This window comes from Hyla sarda, chromosome 4 (assembly GCF_029499605.1).
Source record: "Hyla sarda isolate aHylSar1 chromosome 4, aHylSar1.hap1, whole genome shotgun sequence".
NCBI lineage: Eukaryota > Metazoa > Chordata > Amphibia > Anura > Hylidae > Hyla > Hyla sarda.
In genome coordinates, this window is record NC_079192.1 from 412,728,103 (window position 1) to 412,752,957 (window position 24,855).

A 24,855-nucleotide genomic window follows, 5' to 3' on the forward strand; every position below is an offset into this window, starting at 1 on the left:
TTTGACGTTCCGGCAAAGCAGGTATCCAATGGAGGATCAAAGACCCACGATAGCCACCAGTTGTCAACGTCTTAGATCCATGGGTGGGAATGGGTGGGCGAAGGTTCATATTCATTCATAAATTGACCATTACCGAACCCAAGATCAAGCTCATTGTACATTTCAAACCAGCCAGGGCGTCTTCTTCAGGATACCAAGGAGCGACATTTCCCCAAACTTGACCATTGACCGTTAGATGCCAAAAAATAACCATGGTTCTTATATCCATTGGTGGTAATGGGTGGGCGAAGGTTCATCTTCATTCATAAATTGACCATTATAGAACCCAAGTTTAAGCTTATTGTACATTTGAAACCAACCAAGACGTCTTCTTCAGGCCGTCCAATGAGCGACATTTCCCAACGCTTGACTATTGGCCGGTAGGTGCCAAAAATTAGCAATGGATCTTGGCTCCATGGGTGGTAATGGGTGGACAAACGTTCGTTAAGGGGGTACTCCACTGCCACAGAGTCTGAAACATTTAGTTCCGAATGTTGGGTACGGGTTGCGGGGGTCGTGACGTCACACCACACCCCCTCAATGCAAGTCTATGGGAGGGGGCGTGACGGATGTCACGCCCCCTCCCATAGACTTGCATTGAGGGGGGGTGACGTCATGAGGGGCGTGGCCGTGGGGTCACGACCCCCGCACCCAGCATTCTGAACTAAACGTTCCGGACGCTGGGGCAGTGGAGTACCCCTTTAAGCTTATTGTACGTTTGAAACCAACTAAGATGTCTTCTTCAGGCTTCCAATGAGCGACATTTCCCAACACCCGGAAATTAGCCATGGATCTAAGACTCATAGATGGCTTGGGATCAGTTCACATTATGTGCAGTTTTGATGTTTTTTCTTATTCAAAATGCGTTTTTTAGAGAAATGTTGCCATGATGACTTGTAATCATAACTGATGTTTTATGAAGATCTGAAGTACAGATCAGATGTTCACATGCTGCGTCTTTACCTCATGTTATTGTGTTATTGCGCCATAGAGATAGCAGCAACAGCAGTATACAGATAGAGCTGGAGGGGAGATATATAACTAGTATATATCATTATCCTATAGAGATAGCAGCAGTATACAGATAGAGATGGGGTAGAGATGTATAACTACTATAATACATGATCCTATAGGGATAGCAGCAGTATACAGATAGAGCTGGGGGGGAGGTGTATAACTACTATAAATCCTGATCCTATAGAGATAGCAGCAGTATATAGATAGAGCTGGAGGGGAAGGTGTATAACTAATATATATCCTGATCCCATAGAGATAGCAGCAGTATACAGATAGAGCTGGGGGGGGGGGGAAGAGATCTATAACTACTATAAATTCTGATCGTATAGAGAAAGCAGCAGTATACAGATAGAGCTGGTGGGGAGGTGTATAACTACTATATATTATGATCTTAAAGAGATAGCTGTAGCAGCAGTATACAGATAGAGCTGGGGGGGAGGTGTATAACTACTATAAATCCTGATCCTATAGAGATAGCAGCAGTATATAGATAGAGCTGGAGGGAAGGTGTATAACTAATATATATCCTGATCCCATAGAGATAGCAGCAGTATACAGATAGAGCTGGGGGGGGGAAGAGATGTATAACTACTAAAAATTCTGATCATATAGAGAAAGCAGCAGTATACAGATAGAGCTGGTGGGGAGGTGTATAACTACTATATATTATGATCTTAAAGAGATAGCTGTAGCAGCAGTATACAGATAGAGCTGGAGGGGAGGTGTATAACTTCTATATATCATGATCTTATAGATATAGCAGTAGCAGTATACAGATAGAGCTGGAGGGGAGGTGTATAACTACTATATATCATGATCTTATAGATATAGCAGTATACAGATAGAGCTGAAGAGCAGCCGCCACGCCCCCTCCCATAGACTTGCATTGAGAGGTATGGCGTTAAGTCACGACCCCCCACAGCCCACAACCAGCATTCGGAACAAAATGTTCTGAACACTGTGGCAGTGGAGTACCCCTTTAAGTGTTGAGGACACATGTACGGTTGGTTGAGCCAAGAGTGAAGTGATTTGGGGAACTTGGGAGGAATATCTATGCATTTGGCCACCAGCTATGGTGTATGGTGATCTCCGATGGTCCCAGAGGGACAACCTAAAGACCAAGAGTAGGGTTGAGCATTATATCGTCTCTGTTCCTTTACTGTTCATCCTGTTCTTCCTGGTTCATGAATAGAATGCCAAGATGACAGTGAAGACTGACACGTAGAAAGGATAAAGAGGATTCCCGTATCTCTGTAGACTTCAGGGGGGGGGGGAGATTTATCAAAACCTGTCGAGGGGAAAAGTAGCTGAGTTGCCCATAGCAACCAATCAGATCGCTTCTTTCATTTTTCAGAGGCCTTTACAAAACTGAAAGGAGCGATCTGATTGGTTGCTATGGCCAACTCAGCAACTTTTCCTCTCTAGTGATGACTCCTCCCCCCCCGGTAGGTTTTGTTGTAATCCTCTCTCTAAATCATTGTAATTGTAATAAAGATAGTAATGTGGGAAGAGATGACGCGTCCTACAGTGACAGAAGATTCCGACTCCCACACAGACTGCGGGGACGGCGTAAATAAGGGATGAGATACAGGTTGGGATTACTGTGAGGTGGCCCAGTACGGGAGATGTTACCCCGTACCCTTGCTGTCCTGTCAGGCAGCTTCCTTCAGTGTCCCCGGGGCCCCTTGTTTCCCTCCTGTACATATGTTCTGCAGTGTATTGTATTATAAAATGTGTTGTATCTTTAAGAGTTATGTCATGTGATTGTTACCCAGGAGGTACCAGTGACCAGGTGATCCCAAGAGTGACCTATGGGCTCCCTGCTAGTCTCCCCCATATAAGCCCTGGGTGGAGCTTCTCTCTCTTCGGCTGAGGTCCAGTGCAGTCTTGTCTAGTGTGTGTGTCCAGAGTGTTGGAGACCTCAAAGTCCAGTCCTGCAGCCGCCATCAAGTCAAGTAAGAAAAAGTCACAGCTTTAGGAGTCAAGTCAGTCCCTGTCATCTGTCAGGTCAGCGCGGTCTGCATTTAATTGTCCAGTCCTACTACAAGTCCCAGCAAGCCCTTAAGGTCTCTGCATCACTGGTCACCTCCTTGGGTCCTGGCTGAACTGTATAGACTTTACCATCTGTCTACCCTCAGTAAAGCTACCGTTATCTGTAACTTGGCGTTGGAGTCTTTATTGCCCCCCCGTGCCTAGCCCAGGATCCAGGGGTATACCTTCGGGTGGTTATAGGCTAAACCACACCCTGGTGTCACGAATACAAGGGGTTAATGCCATCTGACCCTAGGGCAGTGATGGCAAACCTGTGGCACACCGAGCCCCCTCTGTGGGCACACGGCTACAGGCCCCCATCACATTCTGGAATTCCCTGTGACCCGAAAGGATGTCCCGGTTACCTCTCTGCTACCCCGTGTTCACTTTAAAAACGCAGGGACCGCCGGGAGGTAGAGCACGCAGGGATGTCACATCACTGAGGTCCCGTGCGTGTGCCCGTAAAGCAGAGCAGAGCGGAGCATCGGGGAGGACCGAGGATGACGCGCGCATGGCAAGGGACCAGCGGGACGTCATCTTTGGTGTTCCGACACATACATACACTGTATATAGCTGGAGGCTGTATGTCTGTGGGGGAACACTGCCTGTCTAATGTGGGGGAACACTGCCTGCCTAATGTGGGGGAACACTGCCTGCCTAATGTGGGGGAACACTGCCTGTCTAATGTGGGGGAACACTGCCTGCCTAATGTGGGGGAACACTGACTGCCTAATGTGGAGGAACACTGCCTGTCTAATGTGGGGGAACACTGCCTGTCTAATGTGGGGGAACACTGCCTGCCTAATGTGGGGGAACACTGACTGCCTAATGTGGGGGAACACTGCCTGTCTAATGTGGGGGAACACTGCCTGCCTAATGTGGGGGAACACTGCCTGTCTAATGTGGGGGAACCCTGCCTGCCTAATGTGGGGGAACACTGCCTGCCTAATGTGGGGGAACACTGCCTGTCTAATGTGGGGTAACACTGCCTGTCTAATGTGGGGTAACACTGCCTGCCTAATGTGGGGGAACACTGCCTGGCTAATGTGGGGGAACACTGCCTGGCTAATGTGGGGGAACACTGCCTGGCTAATGTGGGGGAACACTGCCTGCCTAATGTGGGGTAACACTGCCTGCCTAATGTGGGGTAACACTGCCTGCCTAATGTGGGGTAACACTGCCTGCCTAATGTGGGGGAACACTGGCTGCCTAATGTGGGGGAACACTGCCTGCCTAATGTGGGGGAACACTGCCTGGCTAATGTGGGGGAACAGTGCCTGCCTAATGTGGGGGAACACTGCCTGCCTAATGTGGGGGAACACTGCCTGTCTAATGTGGGGTAACACTGCCTGTCTAATGTGGGGTAACACTGCCTGTCTAATGTGGGCTAACACTGCCTGGCTAATGTGGGGGAACACTGCCTGGCTAATGTGGGGGAACACTGCCTGGCTAATGTGGGGGAACACTGCCTGCCTAATGTGGGGTAACACTGCCTGCCTAATGTGGGGTAACACTGCCTGCCTAATGTGGGGGAACACTGGCTGCCTAATGTGGGGGAACACTGCCTGCCTAATGTGGGGGAACACTGCCTGGCTACTGTGGGGGAACACTGCCTGCCTAATGTGGGGGAACACTGCCTGTCTAATGTGGGGTAACACTGCCTGTCTAATGTGGGGTAACACTGCCTGTCTAATGTGGGGTAACACTGCCTGTCTAATGTGGGCTAACACTGCCTGGCTAATGTGGGGGAACACTGCCTGGCTAATGTGGGGGAACACTGCCTGGCTAATGTGGGCTAACACTGCCTGGCTAATGTGGGCTAACACTGCCTGGCTAATGTGGGGGAACAGTGCCTGCCTAATGTGGGGGAACACTGTCTGTCTAATGTGGGGGAACACTGCCTGCCTAATGTGGGGGAACTCTGTCTGCCTAATGTGGGGGGAATTATACTGCCAACCTTGTGGGGGGAACTATACTGCCAACCTTAATGTGGGGGAACTATACTGCCAACCTAATGTGGGGGAACTATACTGCCAAAATAATGTGTATTCTGATTTAATTGCTGTGCTGGCGCTTTGAGGGGAAAAAAGTTGGCGTGCATTACGGTTCGGGCACTCGGGCTCAAAAAGGTTCGCCATCACTGCCCTAGGGTAACAACATCTGCCCTCATCACACTCTCTACCACAACTGCAAAACCCCAAAAAGATATAGCAGGCGCTATGATAAGAATCTGATCTCATCCATAGTCCGTAATCTCCAGAGGCTTTCAGGTCATAGTCGGATGCCAGGTATATATGTGTGTATATATGTATATGTGTGTGTGTTTATATATATATATATATATATATATATATATACCTCCTCTCCAGCTCTATCTGTATACTGCTGCTATCTCTATAGGACCAGGATATATAGTAGTTATACACCTCCCCTCCAGCTCTATCTGTATACTGCTGCTATCTCTATGGGATCAGGATACATAGTAGAAATAAATCCCCATCCAGCTCTATGGGGGAGATTTATCAAAACCTGTGCAGAGGAAAACTTGCCCATAGCAACCAATCAGATCGCTTCTTTCATTTTTAACAGGCCCTCTGCAAAATGAAAGAAGTGATCTGATTGGTTGCTATGGGCAACTGGGCAAGTTTTCCTCTGCACAGGTTTTGATAAACCTCCCCCTATCTGTATACAGCCTACAGACTTCCTCTTGTTCTATGTACAATACATGATAACAGTGGGTCTGTCTAGTACAGGGGATCCCATATGTATTACACTGCCCTGTACTGCCCCGTATACATCCGCACCATTGTCGTCCTCAGCTCAGAGCTCCGGCCTTTCTCCTCCACACAAGCTGCATGAATCCCGGCGCTAATGCTGCGCGTGTAAATGAGGATGAAAAGGGATTTACGTGATTATAAAAGGCGGACAAGAGCTTAATGCAGCAGTCAGGGCAGACGACGGAGCCGCCGCGGTGGAAGGTGCCGGATAAAACCGATATAAGTCGTCCTCCTATAATAACCATCTGGAGTCTGTACCTGAACGAAGGCTGAGGATCTGTAACAGGGACCGTCTACTGTGTGCTGAGATAGATAGATAGATAGATAGATAGATAGATAGATAGATAGATAGATAGATAGATATGAGATAGAAAGATAGATAGATATGAGATAGATATGAGATAGATATGAGATAGATAGATATGAGATAGATAGATAGATAGATAAATATGAGATAGATATGAGATAGAAAGATAGATAGATATGAGATAGATAGATAGATAGATATGAGATAGATAGATATGAGAGAGATAGATAGATAGATAGATATGAGATAGAGAGATAGATATGAGATAGAGAGATAGATATGAGATAGATAGATAGATATGAGATAGATAGATATGAGATAGATATGAGATAGATAGATAGATAGATATGAGATAGATAGATAGATATGAGATAGAGAGATAGATATGAGATAGATAGATAGATATGAGATAGATAGATATGAGATAGATAGATAGATATGAGATAGATAGATAGATATGAGATAGAGAGATAGATATGAGATAGATAGATAGATAGATATGAGATAGATAGATATGAGATAGATAGATAGATAGATAGATAGATAGATAGATAGATAGATATGAGATAGATAGATATGAGATAGATATGAGAGAGATAGATAGATAGATAGATAGATATGAGATAGAGAGATAGATATGAGATAGATAGATAGATATGAGATAGATAGATATGAGATAGATATGAGATAGATAGATAGATATGAGATAGATAGATAGATATGAGATAGAGAGATAGATATGAGATAGATAGATAGATATGAGATAGATAGATATGAGATAGATAGATAGATAGATAGATATGAGATAGATAGATATGAGATAGATAGATAGATAGATATGAGATAGATAGATATGAGATAGATAGATATGAGATAGATAGATAGATAGATATGAGATAGATAGATAGATATGAGATAGATAGATAGATATGAGATAGATAGATAGATAGATAGATATGAGATAGATAGATAGATATGAGATAAATAGATATGAGATAGATAGATAGATAGATATGAGATAGATAGATAGATAGATAGATATGAGATAGATAGATAGATATGAGATAGATAGATAGATAGATAGATATGAGATAGATAGATATGAGATAGATAGATAGATATGAGATAGATAGATATGAGATAGATAGATAGATAGATAGATATGAGATAGATAGATAGATAGATAGATATGAGATAGATAGATAGATAGATAGATATGAGATAGATAGATAGATAGATAGATAGATATGAGATAGATAGATAGATATGAGATAGATAGATATGAGATAGATAGATAGATAGATATGAGATAGATAGATATGAGATAGATAGATAGATATGAGATAGATAGATAGATAGATATGAGATAGATAGATATGAGATAGATAGATAGGAGATAGATAGATATGAGATAGATAGATATGAGATAGATAGATAGATAGATAGATGATACTGCAGGAGCGGTCATGGATATATCCTCCGGGGTATCATGTATTGGAATTATCAGACTATGAGACGTTTGTTTACATTATGTAATCATTTATTAATGTGAAATCGATGATGTCTTTTCTCCATCACAGACATGTAGCCCGGAGCTGATAAGTGTAGACGGAGGAGGGAGGTGATAAATGTGCGGAAAATAATAAGAAAGTCATCAACACCACCGTAACCTGTCTGATAGTATATACAGGAATATAGTATACAAAATAATACAATATACACAGGAATACAGTCTACAAAATAATACAATATATACAGGAATACAGTATATACAAGAATACAATATATACAGGAATACAGTATATACAAGAATACAATATATACAGGAATATAGTATACAAAATAATACAATATACACAGGAATACAGTATATACAGGAATACAGTATATACAGGAATACATTATATACAGGAATACATTATATACAGGAATACATTATATACAGGAATACAATATATACAGGAATACATTATATACAGGAATACAGTATATACAGGAATACAGTATATACAGGAATACAATATACAGGAATACATTATATACAGGAATACATTATATACAGGAATACAATATATACAGGAATACAGTATATACAGGAATACATTATATACAGGAATACAGTATATACAGGAATACAGTATATACAGGAATACAATATACAGGAATACATTATATACAGGAATACAATATATACAGGAATACAGTATATACAGGAATACAGTATATACAGGAATACATTATATACAGGAATACAATATACACAGGAATACAGTATATACAGGAATACAGTATATACAGGAATATAGTATACACAGGAATACATTATATACAGGAATACAGTATATACAAGAATACAATATATACAGGAATACAGTATATACAGGAATACAATATACACAGGAATACAGTATATTCAGGAATACAGTATATACAGGAATACAGTATATACAGGAATATAGTATACACAGGAATACATTATATACAGGAATACAGTATATACAAGAATACATTATATACAGGAATACATTATATACAGGAATAAAATATACACAGGAATACAATATATACAAGAATACATTATATACAGGAATACAGTATATACAGGAATACAATATATACAGGAATACAATATATACAGGAATACAATATATACAGGAATACAGTATATACAGGAATACAATATACAGGAATACAATATACACAGGAATACAATATATACAGGAATACAATATACAGGAATACATTATATACAGCAATACAATATATACAGGAATACAATATATACAGGAATACAGTTTATACAGGAATACAGTATATACAGGAATACAATATATACAGGAATACAGTATATACAGGAATACAATATACAGGAATACAATATATACAGCAATACAATATATACAGGAATACAATATATACAGGAATACAGTTTATACAGGAATACAGTATATACAGGAATACAATATACAGGAATACATTATATACAGGAATACAGTATATACAGGAATACAATATATACAGGAATACAGTTTATACAGGAATACAGTATATACAGGAATACAATATATACAGGAATACAATATATACAGGAATACAGTATATACAGGAATACAATATACAGGAATACAATATATACAGGAATACAATATATACAGGAATACAGTATACAGGAATACAGTATATACAGGAATACAATATACAGGAATACAGTATATACAGGAATACAATATACAGGAATACAATATATACAGGAATACAGTATCTACAGGAATACAATATACAGGAATACAATATATACAGGAATACAGTATCTACAGGAATACAGTATATACAGGAATACAGTATATACAGGAATACATTATATACAGGAATACAATATACACAGGAATACAGTATATACAGGAATACAGTATATACAGGAATACAATATACAGGAATACAATATATACAGGAATACAGTATATACAGGAATACAGTATATACAGGAATACAATATATACAGGAATACAGTATATACAGGAATACAATATACAGGAATACATTATATACAGGAATACAGTATATACAGGAATACAGTATATACAGGAATACAGTATATACAGGAATACAATATACACAGGAATACAGTATATACAGGAATACAATATATACAGGAATACAGTATATACAGGAATACATTATATACAGGAATACAGTATATACAGGAATACATTATATACAGGAATACATTATATACAGGAATACAATATATACAGGAATACAGTATATACAGGAATACAATATATACAGGAATACAGTATATACAGGAATACAGTATATACAGGAATACATTATATACAGGAATACAGTATATACAGGAATACAGTATATACAGGAATACATTATATACAGGAATACAGTATATACAGGAATACAATATATACAGGAATACATTATATACAGGAATACAATATATACAGGAATACAGTATATACAGGAATACAATATATACAGGAATACATTATATACAGGAATACAGTATATACAGGAATACAATATATACAGGAATACAATATACAGGAATACAATATATACAGGAATACAGTATATACAGGAATACAATATATACAGGAATACATTATATACAGGAATACAATATATACAGGAATACAGTATATACAGGAATACAATATATACAGGAATACAGTATATACAGGAATACATTATATACAGGAATACAGTATATACAGGAATACAATATATACAGGAATACATTATATACAGGAATACAGTATATACAGGAATACAATATACACAGGAATACAATATATACAGGGTTACAGTATATACAGGAATACAATATACAGGAATACAATATATACAGGAATACAATATACAGGAATACAATATATACAGGAATACAATATATACAGGAATACAATATATACAGGAATACAGTATATAGAGGAATACAATATATACAGGAATACAATATACAGGAATACAGTATATACAGGAATACAATATACAGGAATACAATATATACAGGAATACAGTATATACAGGAATACAATATATACAGGAATACAGTATATACAGGAATACAATATATACAGGAATACAGTATCTACAGGAATACAGTATATACAGGAATACAATATACACAGGAATACAGTATATACAGGAATACAGTATATACAGGAATACAATATATACAGGAATACAATATATACAGGAATACATTATATACAGGAATACAATATATACAGGAATACAGTATAAACAGGAATACAATATATACAGGAATACAGTATATACAGGAATACATTATATACAGGAATACAATATATACAGGAATACAGTATATACAGGAATACATTATATACAGGAATACAGTATATACAGGAATACAGTATATACAGGAATACAATATACAGGAATACATTATATACAGGAATACATTATATACAGGAATACAATATATACAGGAATACAGTATATACAGGAATACATTATATACAGGAATACAGTATATACAGGAATACATTATATACAGGAATACAATATACACAGGAATACAGTATATACAGGAATACAGTATATACAGGAATATAGTATACACAGGAATACATTATATACAGGAATACAGTATATACAAGAATACAATATATACAGGAATACAGTATATACAGGAATACAATATACACAGGAATACAGTATATTCAGGAATACAGTATATACAGGAATACAGTATATACAGGAATATAGTATACACAGGAATACATTATATACAGGAATACAGTATATACAGGAATACATTATATACAGGAATAAAATATACACAGGAATACAATATATACAAGAATACATTATATACAGGAATACAGTATATACAGGAATACAATATATACAGGAATACAATATATACAGGAATACAATATATACAGGAATACAGTATATACAGGAATACAATATACAGGAATACAATATACACAGGAATACAATATATACAGGAATACAGTATATACAGGAATACAATATATACAGCAATACAATATATACAGGAATACAATATATACAGGAATACAGTTTATACAGGAATACAGTATATACAGGAATACAATATACAGGAATACATTATATACAGGAATACAGTATATACAGGAATACAATATATACAGGAATACAGTTTATACAGGAATACAGTATATACAGGAATACAATATATACAGGAATACAATATATACAGGAATACAGTATATACAGGAATACAGTATATAGAGGAATACAATATATACAGGAATACAATATACAGGAATACAGTATATACAGGAATACAATATACAGGAATACAATATATACAGGAATACAGTATCTACAGGAATACAGTATATACAGGAATACAGTATATACAGGAATACATTATATACAGGAATACAATATACACAGGAATACAGTATATACAGGAATACAGTATATACAGGAATACAATATACAGGAATACAATATATACAGGAATACAGTATATACAGGAATACAGTATATACAGGAATACAATATATACAGGAATACAGTATATACAGGAATACAATATACAGGAATACATTATATACAGGAATACAGTATATACAGGAATACAGTATATACAGGAATACAGTATATACAGGAATACAATATACACAGGAATACAGTATATACAGGAATACAATATATACAGGAATACAGTATATACAGGAATACATTATATACAGGAATACAGTATATACAGGAATACATTATATACAGGAATACATTATATACAGGAATACAATATATACAGGAATACAGTATATACAGGAATACAATATATACAGGAATACAGTATATACAGGAATACAGTATATACAGGAATACATTATATACAGGAATACAGTATATACAGGAATACAGTATATACAGGAATACATTATATACAGGAATACAGTATATACAGGAATACAATATATACAGGAATACATTATATACAGGAATACAATATATACAGGAATACAGTATATACAGGAATACAATATATACAGGAATACATTATATACAGGAATACAGTATATACAGGAATACAATATATACAGGAATACAATATACAGGAATACAATATATACAGGAATACAGTATATACAGGAATACAATATATACAGGAATACATTATATACAGGAATACAATATATACAGGAATACAGTATATACAGGAATACAATATATACAGGAATACAGTATATACAGGAATACATTATATACAGGAATACAGTATATACAGGAATACAATATATACAGGAATACATTATATACAGGAATACAGTATATACAGGAATACAATATACACAGGAATACAATATATACAGGGTTACAGTATATACAGGAATACAATATACAGGAATACAATATATACAGGAATACAATATACAGGAATACAATATATACAGGAATACAATATATACAGGAATACAGTATATAGAGGAATACAATATATACAGGAATACAATATACAGGAATACAGTATATACAGGAATACAATATACAGGAATACAATATATACAGGAATACAGTATATACAGGAATACAATATATACAGGAATACAGTATATACAGGAATACAATATATACAGGAATACAGTATCTACAGGAATACAGTATATACAGGAATACAATATACACAGGAATACAGTATATACAGGAATACAGTATATACAGGAATACAATATATACAGGAATACAATATATACAGGAATACATTATATACAGGAATACAATATATACAGGAATACAGTATAAACAGGAATACAATATATACAGGAATACAGTATATACAGGAATACAGTATATACAGGAATACAGTATATACAGGAATACAATATACCCAGGAATACAGTATATACAGGAATACAATATATACAGGAATACAATATATACAGGAATACAGTATATACAGGAATACAATATATACAGGAATACAATATATACAGGAATACAGTATATACAGGAATACATTATATACAGGAATACAGTATATACAGGAATACATTATATACAGGAATACAGTATATACAGGAATACATTATATACAGGAATACAGTATATACAGGAATACATTATATACAGGAATACAGTATATACAGGAATACAGTATATACAGGAATACATTATATACAGGAATACAGTATATACAGGAATACATTATATACAGGAATATAGTATATACAGGAATACAATATACACAGGAATACAGTATATACAGGAATACAATATACACAGGAATACAGTATATACAGGAATACAATATACAGGAATACAATATATACAGGAATACAGTATATACAGGAATACAGTATATACAGGAATACATTATATACAGGAATACAGTATATACAGGAATACATTATATACAGGAATACAGTATATACAGGAATACAATATACACAGGAATACAGTATATACAGGAATACAATATACAGGAATACAATATATACAGGAATACAATATATACAGGAATACATTATATACAGGAATACAGTATATACAGGAATACAATATATACAGGAATACATTATATACAGGAATACAGTATATACAGGAATACAATATATACAGGAATACAGTATATACAGGAATACAGTATATACAGGAATACAATATACACAGGAATACAGTATATACAGGAATACAGTATATACAGGAATACAGTATACAGGAATACAGTATATACAGGAATACAGTATATACAGGAATACAATATATACAGGAATACAATATATACAGGAATACAGTATATACAGGAATACAATATATACAGGAATACATTATATACAGGAATACAATATATACAGGAATACAGTATATACAGGAATACAATATATACAGGAATACAGTATATACAGGAATACAGTATATACAGGAATACAATATATACAGGAATACAGTATATACAGGAATACAATATATACAGGAATACATTATATACAGGAATACAGTATATACAGGAATACAGTATATTCAGGAATACAATATATACAGGAATACAATATATACAGGAATACATTATATACAGGAATACAATATATACAGGAATACAGTATATACAGGAATACATTATATACAGGAATACAGTATATACAGGAATACATTATATACAGGAATACAGTATATACAGGAATACATTATATACAGGAATACAGTATATACAGGAATACATTATATACAGGAATACAGTATATACAGGAATACAATATACAGGAATACAATATACACAGGAATACAATATATACAGGAATACAATATACACAGGAATACAATATATACAGGAATACAATATATACAGGAATACAGTATATAGAGGAATACAAAATAATACAATATACACAGGAATACATTATATACAGGAATACAATATATACAGGAATACAGTATATACAGGAATACAATATATACAGGAATACAATATACACAGGAATACAATATATACAGGAATACATTATATACAGGAATACAATATATACAGGAATACAATATATACAGGAATACAATATATACAGGAATACAATATATACAGGAATACAATATACAGGAATACAGTATATACAGGAATACATTATATACAGGAATACAATATACAGGAATACATTATATACAGGAATACAATATACACAGGAATACAGTATATACAGGAATACATTATATACAGGAATACAATATACACAGGAATACAATATATACAGGAATACAATATACACAGGAATACAGTATATACAGGAATACAGTATATACAGGAATACAATATATACAGGAATACAATATATACAGGAATACAGTATATACAGGAATACAATATACAGGAATACAATATATACAGGAATACAGTATATACAGGAATACAATATATACAGGAATACAATATATACAGGAATACAGTATATACAGGAATACAATATACAGGAATACAATATATACAGGAATACAATATACAGGAATACAATATACACAGGAATACAATATATACAGGAATACAGTATATACAGGAATACATTATATACAGGAATACAGTATATACAGGCATACAATATATACAGGAATACAGTATATACAGGAATACAGTATATACAGGAATACAATATACAGGAATACAATATATACAGGAATACAATATACAGGAATACAGTATATACAGGAATACAGTATATACAGGAATACAATATACAGGAATACAGTATATACAGGAATACATTATATACAGGAATACAGTATATACAGGAATACATTATACACAGGAATACAGTATATACAGGAATACAATATATACAGGAATACAGTATATACAGGAATACAATATACAGGAATACAATATATACAGGAATACAGTATCTACAGGAATACAGTATATACAGGAATACAATATATACAGGAATACAGTATATACAGGAATACAGTATATACAGGAATACAATATACAGGAATACAATATATACAGGAATACAATATATACAGGAATACAGTATATACAGGAATACAATATATACAGGAATACAGTATATACAGGAATACAGTATATACAGGAATACAATATACAGGAATACAATATATACAGGAATACAGTATATACAGGAATACAGTATACAAAATAATACAATATACACAGGAATACAGTATATACAGGAATACATTATATACAGGAATACAATATATACAGGAATACAGTATATACAGGAATACAATATATACAGGAATACAATATATACAGGAATACATTATATACAGGAATACAATATATACAGGAATACAGTATATACAGGAATACATTATATACAGGAATACAATATATACAGGAATACAGTATATACAGGAATACAGTATATACAGGAATACATTATATACAGGAATACAATATACACAGGAATACAATATATACAGGAATACATTATATACAGGAATACAGTATATACAGGAATACAATATATACAGGAATACAATATATACAGGAATACAGTATATACAGGAATACAATATACAGGAATACAATATATACAGGAATACAGTATATACAGGAATACAATATATACAGGAATACAATATACAGGAATACAATATACACAGGAATACAATATATACAGGAATACAGTATATACAGGAATACATTATATACAGGAATACAGTATATACAGGAATACAATATATACAGGAATACATTATATACAGGAATACAATATATACAGGAATACAGTATATACAGGAATACAATATATACAGGAATACAGTATATACAGGAATACAGTATATACAGGAATACAATATATACAGGAATACAGTATATACAGGAATACAATATATACAGGAATACATTATATACAGGAATACAGTATATACAGGAATACAGTATATTCAGGAATACAATATATACAGGAATACAATATATACAGGAATACATTATATACAGGAATACAATATATACAGGAATACAGTATATACAGGAATACATTATATACAGGAATACAGTATATACAGGAATACATTATATACAGGAATACAGTATATACAGGAATACATTATATACAGGAATACAGTATATACAGGAATACATTATATACAGGAATACAGTATATACAGGAATACAATATACAGGAATACAATATACACAGGAATACAATATATACAGGAATACAATATACACAGGAATACAATATATACAGGAATACAATATATACAGGAATACAGTATATAGAGGAATACAGTATACAAAATAATACAATATACACAGGAATACATTATATACAGGAATACAATATATACAGGAATACAGTATATACAGGAATACAATATATACAGGAATACAATATACACAGGAATACAATATATACAGGAATACATTATATACAGGAATACAATATATACAGGAATACAATATATACAGGAATACAATATATACAGGAATACAATATATACAGGAATACAATATATACAGGAATACAATATACAGGAATACAGTATATACAGGAATACATTATATACAGGAATACAATATACAGGAATACATTATATACAGGAATACAATATACACAGGAATACAGTATATACAGGAATACATTATATACAGGAATACAATATACACAGGAATACAATATATACAGGAATACATTATATACAGGAATACAGTATATACAGGAATACAGTATATACAGGAATACAATATATACAGGAATACAATATATACAGGAATACAGTATATACAGGAATACAATATACAGGAATACAATATATACAGGAATACAGTATATACAGGAATACAATATATACAGGAATACAATATATACAGGAATACAGTATATACAGGAATACAATATACAGGAATACAATATATACAGGAATACAATATACAGGAATACAATATACACAGGAATACAATATATACAGGAATACAGTATATACAGGAATACATTATATACAGGAATACAGTATATACAGGCATACAATATATACAGGAATACAGTATATACAGGAATACAGTATATACAGGAATACAATATACAGGAATACAATATATACAGGAATACAATATACAGGAATACAGTATATACAGGAATACAGTATATACAGGAATACAATATACAGGAATACAGTATATACAGGAATACATTATATACAGGAATACAGTATATACAGGAATACATTATACACAGGAATACAGTATATACAGGAATACAATATATACAGGAATACAGTATATACAGGAATACAATATACAGGAATACAATATATACAGGAATACAGTATCTACAGGAATACAGTATATACAGGAATACAATATATACAGGAATACAGTATATACAGGAATACAGTATATACAGGAATACAATATACAGGAATACAATATATACAGGAATACAATATATACAGGAATACAGTATATACAGGAATACAATATATACAGGAATACAGTATATACAGGAATACAGTATATACAGGAATACAATATACAGGAATACAATATATACAGGAATACAGTATATACAGGAATACAGTATACAAAATAATACAATATACACAGGAATACAGTATATACAGGAATACATTATATACAGGAATACAATATATACAGGAATACAGTATATACAGGAATACAATATATACAGGAATACAATATATACAGGAATACATTATATACAGGAATACAATATATACAGGAATACAGTATATACAGGAATACATTATATACAGGAATACAATATATACAGGAATACAGTATATACAGGAATACAGTATATACAGGAATACATTATATACAGGAATACAATATACACAGGAATACAATATATACAGGAATACATTATATACAGGAATACAGTATATACAGGAATACAATATATACAGGAATACAATATATACAGGAATACAGTATATACAGGAATACAATATACAGGAATACAATATATACAGGAATACAGTATATACAGGAATACAATATATACAGGAATACAATATACAGGAATACAATATACACAGGAATACAATATATACAGGAATACAGTATATACAGGAATACATTATATACAGGAATACAGTATATACAGGAATACAATATATACAGGAATACAGTATATACAGGAATACAATATACAGGAATACAATATATACAGGAATACAATATACAGGAATACAGTATATACAGGAATACAGTATATACAGGAATACAATATACAGGAATACAGTATATACAGGAATACATTATATACAGGAATACAGTATATACAGGAATACATTATACACAGGAATACAGTATATACAGGAATACAATATATACAGGAATACAGTATATACAGGAATACAATATACAGGAATACAATATATACAGGAATACATTATACACAGGAATACAATATATACAGGAATACATTATATACAGGAATACAATATACAGGAATACAGTATACAGGAATACAATATATACAGGAATACAATATATACAGGAATACAATATATACAGGAATACAGTATATACAGGAATACAGTATATACAGGAATACAATATACACAGGAATACAGTATATACAGGAATACAATATATACAGGAATACAGTATATACAGGAATACATTATATACAGGAATACAGTATATACAGGAATACATTATATACAGGAATACAGTATATACAGGAATACATTATATACAGGAATACAGTATATACAGGAATACATTATATACAGGAATACAGTATATACAGGAATACATTATATACAGGAATACAGTATATACAGGAATACATTATATACAGGAATATAGTATATACAGGAATACAATATACACAGGAATACAGTATATACAGGAATACAATATACACAGGAATACAGTATATACAGGAATACAATATACAGGAATACAATATATACAGGAATACAGTATATACAGGAATACAGTATATACAGGAATACATTATATACAGGAATACAGTATATACAGGAATACATTATATACAGGAATACAGTATATACAGGAATACAATATACACAGGAATACAGTATATACAGGAATACAATATACAGGAATACAATATATACAGGAATACAATATATACAGGAATACAGTATATACAGGAATACAATATATACAGGAATACAGTATACACAGGAATACAATATACAGGAATACAGTATATACAGGAATACAATATATACAGGAATACATTATATACAGGAATACAGTATATACAGGAATACAATATATACAGGAATACAGTATATACAGGAATACAGTATATACAGGAATACAATATACACAGGAATACAGTATATACAGGAATACAGTATATACAGGAATACAATATACAGGAATACAATATATACAGGAATACAGTATATACAGGAATACAATATATACAGGAATACATATATACAGGAATACAATATATACAGGAATACAGTATATACAGGAATACAATATATACAGGAATACATTATATACAGGAATACAGTATATACAGGAATACAATATATACAGGAATACATTATATACAGGAATACAGTATATACAGGAATACAGTATATACAGGAATACAATATACAGGAATACATTATATACAGGAATACAATATATACAGGAATACAGTATATACAGGAATACATTATATACAGGAATACAGTATATACAGGAATACATTATATACAGGAATACAGTATATACAGGAATACATTATATACAGGAATACAGTATATACAGGAATACAATATACAGGAATACAATATACACAGGAATACAATATATACAGGAATACAATATACACAGGAATACAGTATATACAGGAATACAATATATACAGGAATACAATATATACAGGAATACAGTATATAAAGGAATACAGTATACAAAAGGAATACAATATACACAGGAATACATTATATACAGGAATACAATATATACAGGAATACAATATACAGGAATACAATATATACAGGAATACAATATACAGGAATACAGTATATACAGGAATACATTATATACAGGAATACAATATACAGGAATACATTATATACAGGAATACAGTATATACAGGAATACATTATATACAGGAATACAATATACACAGGAATACAATATATACAGGAATACATTATATACAGGAATACAGTATATACAGGAATACAATATATACAGGAATACAATATATACAGGAATACAGTATATACAGGAATACAGTATATACAGGAATACAATATACAGGAATACAATATACACAGGAATACAATATATACAGGAATACAGTATATACAGGAATACATTATATACAGGAATACAGTATATACAGGAATACAATATATACAGGAATACAGTATATACAGGAATACAGTATATACAGGAATACAATATACAGGAATACAATATATACAGGAATACAATATACAGGAATACAGTATATACAGGAATACAGTATATACAGGAATACAATATACAGGAATACAGTATATACAGGAATACATTATATACAGGAATACAGTATATACAGGAATACATTATACACAGGAATACAGTATATACAGGAATACAATATATACAGGAATACAGTATATACAGGAATACAATATACAGGAATACAATATATACAGGAATACAGTATCTACAGGAATACAGTATATACAGGAATACAATATATACAGGAATACAGTATATACAGGAATACAGTATATACAGGAATACAATATACAGGAATACAATATATACAGGAATACAATATATACAGGAATACAGTATATACAGGAATACAGTATACAAAATAATACAATATACACAGGAATACAGTATATACAGGAATACATTATATACAGGAATACAATATATACAGGAATACAGTATATACAGGAATACATTATATACAGGAATACAATATATACAGGAATACAGTATATACAGGAATACAGTATATACAGGAATACAATATATACAGGATACAGTATATACAAAAGGATACATATACAGGAATACAATATATACAGGAATACAATATATACAGGAATACAGTATATACAGGAATACAATATACAGGAATACAATATATACAGGAATACAATATATACAGGAATACAGTATATACAGGAATACAATATATACAGGAATACAATATACAGGAATACAATATACACAGGAATACAATATATACAGGAATACAGTATATACAGGAATACATTATATACAGGAATACAGTATATACAGGAATACAATATATACAGGAATACAGTATATACAGGAATACATATATACAGGAATACAATATATACAGGAATACATATATACAGGAATACAGTATATACAGGAATACAGTATATACAGGAATACAATATACAGGAATACAGTATATACAGGAATACATTATATACAGGAATACAGTATATACAGGAATACATTATACTACAGGAATACAGTATATACAGGAATACAATATATACAGGAATACAGTATATACAGGAATACAATATACAGGAATACAATATATACAGGAATACAGTATCTACAGGAATACAGTATATACAGGAATACAATATATACAGGAATACAGTATATACAGGAATACAGTATATACAGGAATACAATATACAGGAATACAATATATACAGGAATACAATATATACAGGAATACAGTATATACAGGAATACAATATATACAGGAATACAGTATATACAGGAATACATTATATACAGGAATACAGTATATACAGGAATACATTATATACAGGAATACATATATACAGGAATACATTATATACAGGAATACAGTATATACAGGAATACAGTATATACAGGAATACAGTATACAGGAATACAATATATACAGGAATACAGTATATACAGGAATACAATATACACAGGAATACAATATATACAGGAATACAGTATATACAGGAATACAATATACAAGGAATACAATATATACAGGAATATAGTATATACAGGAATACAGTATAAACAGGAATACAATATACAGGAATACAATATATACAGGAATACATTATATACAGGAATACAATATATACAGGAATACATTATACAGGAATACAATATATAGGAATACATTATATACAGGAATACAGTAATACAGGAATACATTATATACAGGAATACAGTATATACAGGAATACAGTATATACAGGAATACAGTATATACAGGAATACATTATATACAGGAATACATTATATTCAGGAATACAGTATATACAGGAATACATTATATACAGGAATACAGTATATACAGGAATACATTATATACAGGAATACAGTATATACAGGAATACATTATATACAGGAATACAGTATATACAGGAATACATTATATACAGGAATACAGTATATACAGAATAATATATACAGGAATACATTATATACAGGAATACATTATATACAGGAATACAGTATATACAGGAATACAATATACAGGAATACATTATATACAGGAATACAGTATATACAGGAATACAGTATATACAGGAATACAGTATATACAGGAATACATTATATACAGGAATACAATATACACAGGAATACAGTATATACAGGAATACAATATATACAGGAATACAGTATATACAGGAATACAATATATACAGGAATACAGTATATACAGGAATACAGTATATACAGGAATACAGTATATACAGGAATACAATATACAGGAATACAATATATACAGGAATACATATATACAGGAATACAATATATACAGGAATACAATATATACAGGAATACAATATACACAGGAATACAATATACAGGAATACAATATATACAGGATACAGATACAGGAATACATATATACAGGAATACAATATATACAGGAATACAGTATACAAAATAATACAATAACACAGGAATACAGTATATACAGGAATACAGTATATACAGGAATACAATATACAGGAATACATATATACAGGAATACAGTATATACAGGAATACAATATATACAGGAATACAGTATATACAGGAATACAATATATACAGGAATACAGTATATACAGGAATACAATATACAGGAATACAATATATACAGGAATACAATATATACAGGAATACATTATATACAGGAATACAATATACAGGAATACAGTATATACAGGAATACATTATATACAGGAATACATATATACAGGGAATACAATATACAGGAATACATATATACAGGAATACAGTATATACAGGAATACAATATACAGGAATACAGTATATACAGGAATACATTATATACAGGAATACAATATACAGGAATACAGTATATACAGGAATACATATATACAGGAATACATTATATACAGGAATACAATATACAGGAATACAATATACTACAGGAATACAATATATACAGGAATACAATATACACAGAATACAATATATACAGGAATACAATATACAGGAATACAGTATATACAGGAATACAGTATACAAAATAATACAATATACACAGGAATACATAATATACAGGAATACAATATATACAGGAATACAATATACAGGAATACAATATATACAGGAATACAATATACAGGAATACAGTATATACAGGAATACATTATATACAGGAATACATATACAGGAATACAATATACACAGGAATACAATATATACAGGAATACAGTATATACAGGAATACAGTATACAAAATAATACAATATACACAGGATACAGTATATACAGAATACATATAT

At 32.1% G+C, this 24,855-nt stretch overlaps 1 protein-coding gene across 2 annotated transcripts in view; it reads left to right on the forward strand.

Annotated features, from left to right (window-relative positions):
• The window catches only part of CHRM2 (cholinergic receptor muscarinic 2), a 220,681-nt gene that overhangs the window by 79,476 nt on the left and 116,350 nt on the right, over positions 1–24,855 (forward strand). The gene's annotated exons all lie outside the window — the stretch shown is intronic.